Here is a 15418-nt window from a genome sequence, read left to right on the forward strand (position 1 = left end):
AATGAAACACGTTTACAACCATTTATAGATCACATTTCTTTGGATTATTTGTCTGTCCTTATCCAACAAACTGATTTTTGACTTAGTTGTCTGTCTTTGACCTATATATTTGAATTTGTTGTCTGTCCTTGACCTATATATTTGGGTTTGTTGTCTGACCTTGACCTATATATTTGGATTTGTTGTCTGCCTTTGACCTACAAATACCCGTCGGTCGGCAATCAGTCACATAACAATATCATCTAAACACACATCCTTCTGGCCTCATTTTAATGCGGTCAAGATGATTTCAATCATTTCTGGAAACATGATGGCGGATGGTGGTAGGCATGTTTGGTGGTAAAACGGGTGCAATAGAGTTGGAGGAAATCCGTTCCAAATAAATTCATGACAGTGAAAACGAGATTAGCGGAATAATGAGTGGCAAAATAATGTAAATATTTGGTTTTTCTGCCCTTGACCTATATATTTGGCTTGGCTGCTTTTGACCTATATATTTGGCTTAGTTGTCTGCCCTTGACCTATGTATTTGGCTTGACTGCTCTTGACCTATATATTTGGCTTGGTTGTCTGCCCCTGATCTGGATAAATGTATATGACTTAGTTATCAGCTCCTGATCTAAAAACTTATAATTGAGGTAACTGTCTGCCCTTGATTATATTTATTACTTTATCCTTTGTTCTTGATTTTTGCAAGACTGATACTACCATGGTAACTAACCCAGAGCAAATACAATTAAGATAAACCAATAAGTGATCTGTCGGCTTTTGCTAACTACTGGTTTACATCTACATGACTCCGCCTACTACTAGGTTTCATCTCACCAACTATAGTTGGTGTTCTGTTGGCTTTCCTTAGCTACTGGTTTACCGCCTACATGACTGTCTATGGCTAGGTTTTGTATCACCATCTATATAGTCAGTGTTCTATCAGCTTTCATTAGCTACTGGTTTACCACCAAAATGACTCCACCTATTGCTTTGTTTCGTCTCACCAACTAGTTAGTAATCTGTCAGCTTTAGTTAGCTACTGGTTTACCACGTACATGACTATACCCATGGCTAGGTTTGGTCTCCCTGACTAAAGTCAGTGTTCTGTCAGCTTTAGTTAGCTACTGGTTTACCACGTACATGACTACACCCACCGCTAGGTTTGGTCTCCCTGACTAAAGTCAGTGTTCTGAAGGCTTTAGTTAGATACTGGTTTACTACCTACATGACTACACCCACCGCTAGGTTTGGTCTCCCTGACTAAAGTCAGTGTTCTGTCAGCTTTAGTTAGCTACTGGTTTACCATCTACATGACTACACCCACCGCTAGGTTTGGTCTCCCTGACTAAAGTCAGTGTTCTGTCAGCTTTAGTTAGCTACTGGTTTACCACCTGCATGACTCTGCTTTTTTCTATGTTTTGTTTCATAAGACTATAGTCAGTGTTCTGTCAGTTATAGGTACTGGTTTACCACCTACAAGTCTCCGCCTATTGCATTGCTTGGTTTCATCTTCCCGACTTCTGTCAGTGTTCTGTCAACGTCAGTTAATATTTGAATATTTATATTTGTAATTTACATATTGATGGATCAGGCCACATGTCTGTACCTTAGCTCCGTCACAAAGGTAATGAAAGAGACGATCCAAATTTTGTCTGCCAATATATGACTTTAATCAAAAATAATATACCTGATGTACAGGAAATCGGATTCAAAATGAAAACATAAATATCAAAATTTGGATTTTATCAATTTCATGAACCTTCAAACTGCAGAGAAGATGATATAAAACATCAACTAGAAAAGTTTTTTAAGCATTTTATTGAACATAAAATAGTATCAATCGATACTAAATATCATAAAACATATTCAAACCAAACAAAGTTCTTCCATTTGAAAACAGCTGCCGACACTGCAATAAGGTTTTTAAAACATGTACCCTATCATATCAAACCTCTCTTACAATATAACAGATAATCATTTCTATATTTGACTTGATGTCGGCAAATACAGACGGCCATATACAGATCCAATTAAACATTTATAATACTAATTATAATATGATTATATAACATAATAAACAATGTACCATAATTATATAAAACCTTTCTAACACTAATAAGCTATAAATTAAACTCTATACTACTTATTCAAATTGAACCAAAATATACATGTTGCTCTAATTATCATCTCAAAATTCAAATCCTTCTATGCCAAATACAAATATCATTAAATCTCAAAAACAACTCCTCCCATTCTAACTCCAAAGTACAACTCCTTTAACTCTCTTCCATTGCAATAAACCAATTATTAACTCTTAAATCATATAAATGGTAACCTAGGACTCCTTAAAACTCTACATACATGTGCTCTCATACAATCTCCAAATACAACACCGGTTATTCACACTCCTTTCAACTATGCATACATCTGAATATGCTTTGTACTAACTTCACATACAAAATTTCTTTCATTACGATATATCTACCAACTCTACATACAATTCCTTTCATTTGATATATCTACCAACTCTACATACAATTCCTGTCATTACGATATATCTACCAACTTCACATACAATTCCTTTCATTACGATATATCTACCAACTCTACATACAATTTCTTTCATTACGGTATATCTACCAAATCTACATACAATTCCTTTCATTCCGATATATCTACCAACTCTACATACAATTCCTTTCATTACGATATATCTACCAAATCTACATACAATTCCTTTCATTACGATATATCTACCAACTCTACATACAATTCCTTTCATTACGATATATCTACCAACTCTACATACAATTCCTTTCATTACGATATATCTACCAACTTCATATACAATTCCTTTCATTACGATATATCTACCAACTCTACATACAATTTCTTTCATTACGATATATCTACCAACTTCACATACAATTCCTTTCAGTACGATATATCTACCAACTCTACATACAATCCTTAATACCAACTTCACATACAATTCCTTTCATTACGATATATCTACCAACTTCACATACAATTCCTTTCATTACGATATATCTACCAACTCTACATACAATTCCTTTCATTACGATATATCTACCAACTCTACATACAATTCTTTCATTACGATATATATACCAACTCTACATACAATTCCTTTCATTACGATATATCTACCAACTCTACATACAGTTCCTTTCATTACGATATATCTACCAACTCTACATACAGTTCCTTTCATTACGATATATCTACCAACTCTACATACAGTTTCTTTCATTCCGATATATCAATCATTGACCCCAAAAATAAACCATATCATTGACAGTGTCAATTTAGTCAGGTTTCAACTTTTTGTAGACACTAATGATACATTTGTCTGCCACAAACAGAACATTAAATCAAATTATTATGTATATTATAATGAAAATAAATCATTTTAAACAATATTAATTCTACCATAATTTATACTGGTAAACAATATTGAAAATCTTTAGACAGTGACTGTGTCATAATGTCATAATGACACTCGATTTGCACAACAATGATCGAGTCTAAAAAAAAGATGACACCTGTTGACTTTTTTTTTATCATAGACATACTTCTTATTAATGAAATATAAAGTTATTAAATATTATTAATAAATTCCTGATAAAGCAAACAAAAGGGAAAGATTCTATCACATTACCGGTATTTCAAATTTATGAAAAAGTATGCAAAAACTCTCAAATATATTTTCCTATAATAAAACAGGAATTTAAACTTTGATGTCATTTCAATTTAGCAAAGTTTCTAAATATCTGTTTTTTGTCAGAATATTTTTGTCATACTTTTATAAATTAATGGATTGTCAGTCATTTTCAATGAGACAAAATGTTGATAATAATATTGTGTATGTTAGTTATGACCTAATAAGATCAGAAAACAAGCCAGTCATATGATAAAGATAATTCCAACATATTTGTGGTAAACATCACAAAAAATCCCTATTATAATAAGACTTTAGGAGACTGAATACTGCGATTAAGATCAATGCCTAAAACTATTAAAAACTAAAAACCTATATTGCTATAAAATCATGTTGAAAAATACATTTTTAAGTCAGTAACCTCAGGTTTAATTGTAGAAAATAAAAAAAAAGTATTTGGCAGCTTTGGTTTTTTTTCAAACACAATCTTAGCCTAAATCATAAAAAAGTTACTCGTCAGTAACATATATACAGAGGCAATGGTCATTAAAACAAATAGTTATAAAGATAACATCAATCAAATCCAAAACTAAAGAACAAGAATTAAATCAAATCAAAATACTGATATTGTTATCAGATAAGATGTTATATGTTTTCAAAACAGATTAAACTAATCAAATTCAACAAAATTCAACTGTAACTAAATTCAACTATAACTAAATTCAAGATGTTATATGTTTTCAAAACAGATTTAACTAATCAAATTCAACAAAATTCAACTGTAACTAAATTCAACTATAACTAAATTCAACTATAACTAAATTCAACTGTAACTAAATGCAACTATAACTAAATGCAACTGTAACTCTAAGTACGTCTACAACATTAAAGCAACAACACATAGGCTTAATTCACACTTGAATTAACCAGAGCTCTAACTAAAAGTTAATTATCATAATTCAACAGAAATCCTTTAATCAAAAAGCAAAACAGTTTAATGAGCTCCTAGCTTCGAGGTAGATATTAAATCATCTCTAATAAAACTATGAACATGTTAGTTGAAAAAAATATTTCAAGGGAAAAAAGAAAGCAGTTAAAACCAAGTATCACAGCATTAATTCAATTTAAAATTCCTAAATATCCAACAGCATTTGTGTCCATTCTTTAAAACAGAGTTCATCAATTTAATGTCGTCGATTTCATCATGAACTTGAGAAAGGAATTATAATCATCCTTAGAAATGCACATTAGCACAAATGTTTTCATTGTTGAATATCGTTCGGCTGGATAATTTGTTTCATAGAACAGAACTCTAGTTGATAAGAGATCATCCAGTCACAATGAATATTCTTTGTGGCAATTTGTGTCCATTTCAAATGTTTTTTTTTCAGTAGGAAAGTGTTTTAATCCAACCACAACAAACGACTGATGTTAAAATCATCATAATGGTCTCTGTATGAGGCTTTGAGTAGAATCAGTACCAAACAGTCCATAATCTAAACGTTTGTAGGATTTAAACACACTGATCACTCTGCACTGTGGATGGCATGGAAGCAGTCTTCAATTCCATCTATCCATCGGAAAGCAGGATGCGTCAGTTTCCTCTGAAAAAGGGACTTGAGAGAGTCGTTTATGAAGGGAATACATCTTTCCAACCAATGAAACTCTTCAATTGGAAATTTGTGAAGAACAACATCTTTCACTGCCGCAATCTTGGTTGGGTTTAGAATCTGTGACTGCATCAGGCGACTCCTTGGATTGTTTGATTCAATCTTCCTTCCTTGGAGCTCTCCAATTGTGAAGATCATGAAAACCAACTCACGAGCGAAATACCTCGGGGACAAATGGTTTGAGGCAATTGTGATGGCTGCTGGTAGAATTCGACAAGTCTGGTAATCATAAGCGTCTTTCACACAGGTATATGAGTATGACAATATATCCCGAACCTTCTTCTCGTTGATTTTGCCTTTGAAAGAGATTGGAGGAGTGTTTCTCAACTTCCGTAGTGGAGCATATCTGAGGGGTAGGTGGCAAGGTTTATCCAGAGTGGCAGTTTCTTGTTTGATCTCTAATTTGGCAGGTCTGACCTCACTGGAACTGGATGAAGGTGTACATTTTGTTGTCCTCTTACAGTTGTCTTCATTAATGACAGTCTCATGGAACATTTGTCCTTGGTTGTCGACAATATTTCCTGATGACACTATTTTGAACTGCACCATCTTGTCGGTATCCCTGACACCTCCTGACCATCGCCGACGCTTGGGTTGATTCTCGGTATGATCATGTGATGATATGTACTCCTTGTCTTGGATTACCCAGTTGACATCAGAATGGTCTGGTCTCAGCCTCTTTCTGGATATGTGTACTTTGGGTGATGCACGAGGCAGGGCTTTATTCATGGTTTCCTCTGCTAGAATGTCTTGTACACTATTGCGGCACTGGTGTCCTTGAGCAGGAAGATCACTACTGTTGTTTAACCACTCTGAAATATTTCCATCCATCCCGAAATTAGTGACAGACTTTGGATTCTGGTTCAAATGACCATCTATCTTCCGGGAGCTGCTCCCTGCTGTAGACATGATGCCTGCCATAGTTCTTTCTGTCATGAAGTCCTTCCAGTGGTGGATGCCCACATGAGTTGAGGAGCTTGTAATAGGGCTGGATAACTTTCTGGACAAAAACATATTGTTTCTGGTCACCTGAGAGGGAATTTTACTAGAATGGGATGGCAACTCAATCAATGTCCATCCAGGTGGGTTGTGAGTAGAAGAGTTGGAGATGACTTTAGATGATGAGGTATTTGACATGTCAGAAGATCTCCCCACTGTTCCAGAAGAAATGGAAGGAGAGGATTTCTCCAACTTCACGGCCATAGACTTTATCCTCGGACTGTAGCTCTGTTGCAGATCATCCAGCTGCTGTTCACGGACAGAAATCAAAGCTGAAGGCGGTAAGGCTGCTGCTGATAAGCATACTGGTGGCCTGACAGAGGAATCTACTATGGAGACAACAGAATGGGTCGATACGGAAGTAGGAATACTTGTTGGTATTAAATTGGTACTGGTTTGCTTGCATGAGACATCTGTTGCCTGGCCTGCACAGCTGGTGACTAATATTGATGTTTCTGGTGACCCCAGCTGAGTTGTTGTGTTGATTTCGTCTTCGTTTGTGACAATGATAAGCCTGTCTGGTGTTGAACTCCGAGAATCACTGGTGTTTCCATATGGTGAGGCAGTTAGTGATGAAGTGGTAGCTCCTTGCGAAGTGGCTACATCAAGCGAGGTTTCAGTTCCTGGGACGAGTGTGGATTTCAGCAATGTGGCAGCTCCCTGGGATGGGACAAAACCCTCGGAACATGAAGTATATGGAGAAGTGTTCATAGCAGATGTTGAAGATATAGCAGATGATCTCTGTTCACGCTTCACATCTGTTAGAGGCAGGGCTGTTGTACCAGCTGTTGTCTGAATCGATGATACACGGTAGGTGTTGGGCATCTCTGTATTCCTTGTGATCTTCATCATCACTCTGGGGTTTATCAGCGAGGCCTGGGATGAATGATTGATCTGTTTTGTAGAAATATTTGGTCCTGTACCCTTAGGCAATATTATCTGTTTGTGTTGGCTGTCAGTAGAAACATTTGTGGTGAGGAGTTGAACATTCCTAGCAGACAAAGCTCTTGGCTGGATAATCTCCACTCGCTGAGAAATTTTATCTGAAGATTTCTGATGCTTAGGTGTAGATGTCTTGATTGGAGATGTATTTTTAGAGCTGATCACAGAATTGCCAAGGGTCCAGGTTACAATGAGATTTTCCTTTGTCATGGAAACTGTGGGAGGCACAGAATGCGCATCAGGCGAGCAATTTGTTGAGATGAGTTTAAACTTTGGAACGATTCCAAGCGGTGAGACAAGGGAGATATCTGGTCTGTCACTATTGGATACTGCAACAAGTTTAGGCATGGCAGCAGCTCCGAGTGATGAGGCAAGGGAGGTAACTGGTGTCTCACTACTTGACATTGCAACAAGTTTAGGCATGGCAGCAGCACAGTGTGATGACACAAGGGAGGTAACTGGTATCTCGCTTCTGGGCATTGCAACAAGTTTAGGCATGGCAGCAGCACCAAGTGACGCAAGGGAGGTAACTGGTATCTCGCTTCTGGGCATTGCAACAAGTTTAGGCATGGCGGCAGCACCAAGTGATGAGGCAAGAGAGGTAACTGGTGTCTCACTACTGGACATTGCAACAAGTTTAGGCATAGCAGCAGCAGCTCCAAGTGACGAGGCAAGGGAGGTAACTGGTATCTCGCTTCTGGACACTGTAACAAGTTTAGGCATGGTAGCAGCTCCAAGTGACGAGGCAAGGGAGGTAACTGATTGCTCACTAAACAACTTCTTTGATTCGACATCACATGATGATTTGGACCTTTCACACTTGAGTGGAAGTTTAAGTATAGCTGGCAATGAGGAAGCTGGAGACTTTGAGGATCTTCCATTCTTCAAAAGGTGTATTTGCAGTTCTATATCCTTTCTTGACAGAGGTTTACCAAAAGGCTTGGGTGGCTTAGGGGTGAGAATACTTGTTTTAGGCGATGATGTATCAATCAGCTTCAGTTTATTGGCATCTGAACATTTTTGTCTAACAGGATGACTCAAGGAAGCATCTTCAGTTTTCACTTTCTTCACTATTACTCTAGGAGAGGAAGGTGCCCTGGGACTCCTATCTTTGAAAGTTTTCTTTACTTGAGGCGACAAAGGTATCTTTGGACTTGTACGCTTCATTCGAGATGACAAAGGCGTCTTAAGACTTTGACCCTCTGAAGTTTTCACTTGAGGTGACATGGGCGTCTTTGGACTTTTACTTGCTGAAGGTTTCTTCAATCGAGGGGATGAATGCGTCTTAGGACTTTTACGCTCTGTAGTTTTCACTCGAGGCGACGATGGCGTCTTTGGACTTTTACCGGCTGAAGTTTTCTTCACTCGAGGTGATGAAGGAGTCTTAGGAATCTTTTCTGAAGTTTTCCTTACATTAGTCTGGGTAACACTGGGTGACTTGGGTGACTTTGGACTGCTGTGTGCTTTGATGATCTTTGATGTAGAAGTTGTGGACACTGCTGCCTTAGGCTGTGAAGATTGCTGTGATCCCAAACTTCAGTCTCTGCTCCGCCATTTGTGAACCCTTCAGCATTTCTTTCTTGGTAGTTGGTGAAGATGAAGGAGATGGACATTTCCTGTTTAACTCTCTCCATTGAAATCCATCCTCCTGTTGCCATGGTACCAATCCTTCATGTTCCAGTTTCAACTGTTTCTTTCGAGAGGTCAGTTCTTTGCACTTGGTCATAAATTTCCGTGCCTTGTGGAAAGGGTTGAAAGACTTCAAGGAAAATGTTGAACAGGACTTGACATTTACAGTTTCATCAATGACCTGTCTGCAGTTTGCTGATGAACTGTTTTGGTCGGTCTCTTTCAGGATAATATCATGATCAGACTTAAAACTGGGCAGTTGTGATGGTGCTGTTGGTCCAGAAAATGGAGTTGCTTTGGAATCTGTAACCAGTCCATTTCCTGGTCTTGTCGAAGGAGGTAACATCAGATCAGATTGTGTTACCATGCCAACTGGCTGTGTCAAGGGTGGTGGCGGTGACATCAGATCACATTTAGTAACCATGCCAACTGGCTGTGTCAAGGATGGTGGCAGTGACATCAGATCACATTTAGTAACCATGCCAACTGGCTGTGTTAATGGTGGTGGTGACATCAATAGGAATCCTGAAGTAGGCCACCTTGGGGTTTTGATGGTGGAGGTGACGTCAGGTTAGAATCTGTTACCATGGCATTTGGCAGTCTCAACTGTGGTGGGGGTAATGTCAGATTGTAACGGGTAGCTTTTCCACCTTGGTGTGGAGGTGATAACACTATGGAGTCTCTGCCAATCAATGGCGGTCTCATTGGATCCATGTGCTCTGGTCTTCTGGGATTGATGATGGAAGGTATGGATGTACCATGGTGTTGTGCTGATTTAGACTCTAAATAACTTGCTGTGCAATGTTCCTTTGGGTGATCTGTCTGAATCCACGGTGGTCTAGAAGAATCATGACTTGGTTTACTTGTGGCACTGAATGTCATCTCCTGTCCAACAGGACGAGATCTCGTTTTATAAAATGGACTGGCGTTTTCATCATGTTCAGCGTGTGACCAGTTGGGTTGTGGTGAACTTGACATCAGTGGAGATGACCGAGAAGGTGTTGATGCGAAATCCACCTCTGGAAACGACTGTATGATATAATGTGTTGTCATAGCACCTGGCAATGGACGTCTCTGGTATCTGCGATTATTCCTACGATGTCCCACACCTCTGAAGGGACGACGGTCAAAAGACTTGTGATAACCATTAGAATTTCTGTGATTATATCGTTGATGATGATCAGGTGATGTTGGACAGCTGTCAGACGGCGGATGATTACGATAATCCTGGTCCTCCATACAACTTCCCCCAAACGGCAATCCAACATGATGATCCAACATTTCAGAAGTCAGAGGATCCTCATCTTTAAAGCCATACGCTGTCGTCGCAAATCCAAACCTCCTCTAGTAATTGTGGACTCCCTTGGTTCAATCAGGGTCTGTTGCGCAGTAGATAAGGTTGATGTGGTGTCAACGTGTCTTGGCGAAGCTCTTGGAAGGGATACCATCGGTGGTTTGGAGAGTTGCTTGCTGGGAACAGCTACAAGAGGTGGATGCCAATGCTTGTCTCCAGGAAGTGGTGGGTACCATGGCTGGTTTCCAGGCGATGATATGGGGAGAGGTTGGCTGATTTTTGCTTCTTGCTGTGGATACATCTTGTAGCTGTCATGCACACCGGACACAGAAACTGGTTTCAAGCTGCTGGAAGGATTGACGTTCTGCTGTGGATTTCTTTGTGCTGCTGTATCATTGGTCTTGTTCTTCTGCCAGGGAGGATCCACTCTCTGTACCGATCTGTCATTGGTTATCTTCATCAACTGAGCCCTCTGTTGTACGGTCTGTCTCTTCAAGTTCTGGAATTTTGTAAGGGATCTCCCACAGAACATACGAACAAGCCACACACAATTTGAACAACAACGACAAGTCAGGATCTCAGACTTCAGAAAACTTCTTCCCAATGTCATACCTCTCTCTATTTCTTCAACATTCTCCTCAATTTGAGTTGCCTGGCTACTACTGTTCTCATGATACCTGGTGATATCCAGTATGTGTCCAATGAAATCATACGTTGTATTTACATTATGAATGAACCTCGCAAAAGGTTTCATGAAAATGGAAGTAGGAGTAGAATGATACACAGCTGCAAGTTGGTCAATTTTGTCGGAAATCTGATCAACTTTGTGAAGGAAGTTCATGATATGTTTGTCAAATTTCATCAATCTACCAGACAGGTTTGGTATACACACACAGGGATTTGACATGGCACGAAAATAGGAATTAGACATAAACAACTGATTGGGGCTCCTGGGATCTGTGGATTGGTGTCTCTGCAAAGGTTGGACTCTCCGTAGGGGCTTATCAGTCAACGGTCTCAAAGGAATCTGATCATCACTCACCGGAGTGTGTAACACATTGGTGACAGGTTCATCATTCGGACTGTATGGCCGCAACATCTGATGAGAGAGGAGTTCATCCAAATCTTGTTCAGAGATGAACAGATCTGTCTCAATGTCTTTCAGAAGGGCGTTCATGCCATGCAGAAGTCGTTCATGCTTCCCGCACTCCATGGTGGCGATCAAGCAAAGTTTGGGCTCAAATATTCTCTGGTCTCCAAAGGCTATCAAGGGTTCTAAAAAAGAAAACAGATGTTAGAATGACACAGAATTTACAGATGTAATCAAATGCAACTTACAAATGAAATTGTTTATATCATTACATACAAGCAAATCATTCTAGACTACTAAGTACAGACTTGTTATTTTAAGTGCAAATTTGATAAACATATTACTTTAAAATGTGCCTGCATCTATTAGGTCCTACTTGACATTTTGGTTTATGACACAATGTGCAACTGTTTAAGTAAGAGTAGCAACTAGCAATTTATACTCTTATAATAAACCCTAATAAAATTTAGTATATCATAGGTGGGCATATACAACTAGTGCAGTTGAGATGAATAGTTTGGCTGGTGTGAATGGCTATAAATTAGTTTCCAACAAACACACCAAGTTTCAAGTATTGTATGAAATCTGTTGATATGTCAGGAGGTCTAGCCCAAACACAAGTAAATCAAAGGGAAGTAACCCTTGTCAACTAAAACATTGACACTGGTCAGCAAGGGCTCCACCATAGTGTGGCTATACATGATGTTGTATATCCCCATAATCATCAATAGGTGCTGTGCATGAGGGATCGAAATACAGGAGAAAAGCAAATATTATATAATTATAAAATGGCATGTAATAAGAACTTAAGAAGACATTTTTATTGTTTTTAAGTGCATTCCTGGATGTTTTACTGATGATTATCTGATGTCATTTAAGGAATTTTATTTACTTTAAAAAGGCTGTGGTTGTGTTAAAGTTGTGATGAACAATGAAGGATTACGATTTTAAACCTCACTTGAATGGGCATATTATGATTAAGTTTAATTCTTAGATCGATTAATCTGTGATGTCCGTCATGTTTCTTGATAAACCACATCATGATTCCCTATATATAAGATTATGGTGAATTACTCTGCCAGTTTATTTTGTTTCCTTAGTTTTTTTATTATACTCAATTTACTGCTTTTTTTCCCTTCCCTTGTAATAGCTAATCTGTATCCTTAGAGATCTGACAACTAAGAAACTCGTCTGGGAAATTTAATTTGTTCCCGATGAATTGGCCTACCTTATCTGTTCCGGTGACTTGCTGAATCGCACGTTCATGTTATATACTTTGAGCAAGCATTTCACCATCGACTGATTTAAAACATGCAACCTCTTTATTGCTATCAGAATCTCTGTGGCTGAAACAAGCTAACATTAGGTTATGACCCATAATCACTTCAACCAACTCCACCAGCACGGCCATTTTTGTATGGCCTATTTCTCAGAAATGATGAACTAATCGGAAGTATTCTACTTTCATTTTAAGTATTGAATGAAAAAAACAATCGAAGATTTCACTTATCGATTTATAATTGGATAGCCCGAAACTAGAAAACAGTATTCGACGGCCAAAGGCCATTTTTATGAACCCAAGAGCTTGAGGTGACTTTCCAATATCGCATCAACTAGAGTGTATACGAGTTACCTCCCCTCCCACAAACCAGGAAGCAAGCGTAATAATTTGCACAGAAAATAGTTTGTAATACGCAGGGATAAAACAGATTGTTGTGTATGATTGATTTAACCTGTTTTTCTATAATTTATTTAAATTCAACAAATGTATTCAAACATATAAAATCTTGAATCATATTACTTTATCACAAACAAATACTTCACGGAAGGAGACAAGATTGTCTAGTGTGGTGCAGTCCCATCCTGAACTCATCGGGATTGATTTATCATTGAAATAAGTGAAATTTTGATTCCCCTAAGAGTTCCGAATGAATTTGTTCTAGCGATATTTAATGATGACCGCTTTTAAAGGTTGCTGATTCACAGCACCTAAAAAGTAATTTGCTGATATTGCAGAGTTTGTTAATTTGACTTGTATCAGGAAAAGATACAAAATTTGACCTTGACCTTTTACCCAGGGACCTTAACATATTCTCAGTTGACTGCTTGTTTAATTTTGACTGACTTTGCTTCATCATGTCATAACAAAACGTTGTCAGTATATATTACAACTTATCAAGACTTGTCAGAACAAGCACAGTGTCACAGATGTAGGACCAGAGCAATGATGTAGTTTAAACAAGAGATTCTAAACTTTTGATTTACTATTTTTCTGATCAGTTATTTTGGTAGGATTTTGGTCCAGTGGACTCACTGTTTTTTAAAAGAGCGAGTCCCAGATAAAATGTGTACATATCAATTGCTATGACATGTTTTCACAAAGTTAATTATGTAACCAAATCAGAACTTTACTTGCATAACACAATCATACAACTGCATAACAAATTACATTTTTATCTGTGTTCGTTAAGGACTAAATGAACTAGAAAATGTCTGCGAGACATGAATGCCCCCGCTGCCACTTGACACCCCAAAACACAGTTCGGTGAGGATCGCATCAGCAGTTCCTGAGCTACTTACATTGCATCTAAACTGGGCGGGACTATATATGGGATGGATTTGTCCCTGACCATACAATGCCAGGGGCAGATTTTTCTTTAATTTGGATTAATTTCTTTGCAGTTTCTTCAATATGAAAGTTGCTTCCACTCCATGCCAATGGTTCAACTGTATGCTAGTTTTGAATTGGCTTATTATCCAGTGAATTGACAGACCCATGTAATATTTTTACATCAAATTATGTCACTAGTGTAATATAACCTGGAGTTTTTTAATAGGCTATGCCAGTCAGAAGTTAATGTAAAATCATCATTCAAATAATGAAGTAACGTCAGGAATTGTATATGGCACAACAACACGGCTGTCTCCGTTTGATTTTGTCCTCTATATATTTTGACTTTAAGACCTGAGAAAACAAAGTATCTTAAAGTTTTCATATCATATGAGAATTATGAAACTTATATTCAAACTTTGAATTTTAGCTCGCGAAGGCTTGAAAAAACAACTTTAGAGACTTTTTTAATAAAGTCTCGCATGAAATAAAAAAACTCATTTGCTGTATGTAGTCAACAGCTCCTCAATGTTGTGACTAGGAGATGCTGCTTAAACACACAGTTTAACAAGGCCTAAGTATAAGGTAACCACCCTAAAAGTAACAAGAGATGACAGGGGGATTTAGGCACCCACCATTGAATGATCCATATCAGTCAAATGAAAGACTGATCTTTTCTCTTATTTTCCCTTCTTATCCTTTCTTTCACTTTTTCTTCAAAATATTTAATAACTTCATATAACACTATATAGCAGGAGCAACCTGCAATTGTCAAAATCCAAGATGGCCGTACTCTTTGTCATTCATTTAGTTCTTTTAATCAGACTTTCAAATTTGAGAAAGACCCCTAATGGCCATTTAGTACTTTTAGAAATTGTTAATGAAGTTTCGATTGTCAAAATCAAAGATGGCTGCCTGTTGGCCATGTTGTTGTCAGGTTGGTCCTATACAGGAATATACATAACTATACTCTACATATGAAGCAAGGTCACTGTGTACACTAAGGGAAAGATATACATAACACCTATACAGTATAGCTAGGTCACTGTGTACACTAAGGGTAAGATATACATAACACCTATACAGTATAGCTAGGTCACTGTTTACGCTAAGGGTAAGATATACATAATACCTATACAGTATAGCTAGGTCACTGTGTATACTGAGGGTAAGATATACATAACACCTATACAGTATAGCTAGGTCACTGTGTACACTAAGGGTAAGATATACATAACACCTATACAGTATAGCTAGGTCACTGTGTACACTAAGGGTAAGATATACATAACACCTATACAGTATAGCTAGGTCACTGTGTACACTAAGGGTAAGATATACACAACACCTATACAGTATAGCTAGGTCACTGTGTACACTAAGGGTAAGATATACATAACACCTATACAGTATAGCTAGGCCACTGTGTACACTAAGGGTAAGATATACATAACACCTATACAGTATAGCTAGGTCACTGTGTACACTAAGGGTAAGATATACATAACAC

At 37.9% G+C, this 15418-nt stretch overlaps 1 protein-coding gene across 1 annotated transcript in view; it reads right to left on the minus strand.

Annotated features, from left to right (window-relative positions):
- Positions 1–15418, minus strand: part of LOC117317641 (microspherule protein 1-like) — a 40501-nt gene that overhangs the window by 9126 nt on the left and 15957 nt on the right. The window lies entirely within an intron of this gene.

Source organism: Pecten maximus, chromosome 19 (assembly GCF_902652985.1).
Source record: "Pecten maximus chromosome 19, xPecMax1.1, whole genome shotgun sequence".
NCBI lineage: Eukaryota > Metazoa > Mollusca > Bivalvia > Pectinida > Pectinidae > Pecten > Pecten maximus.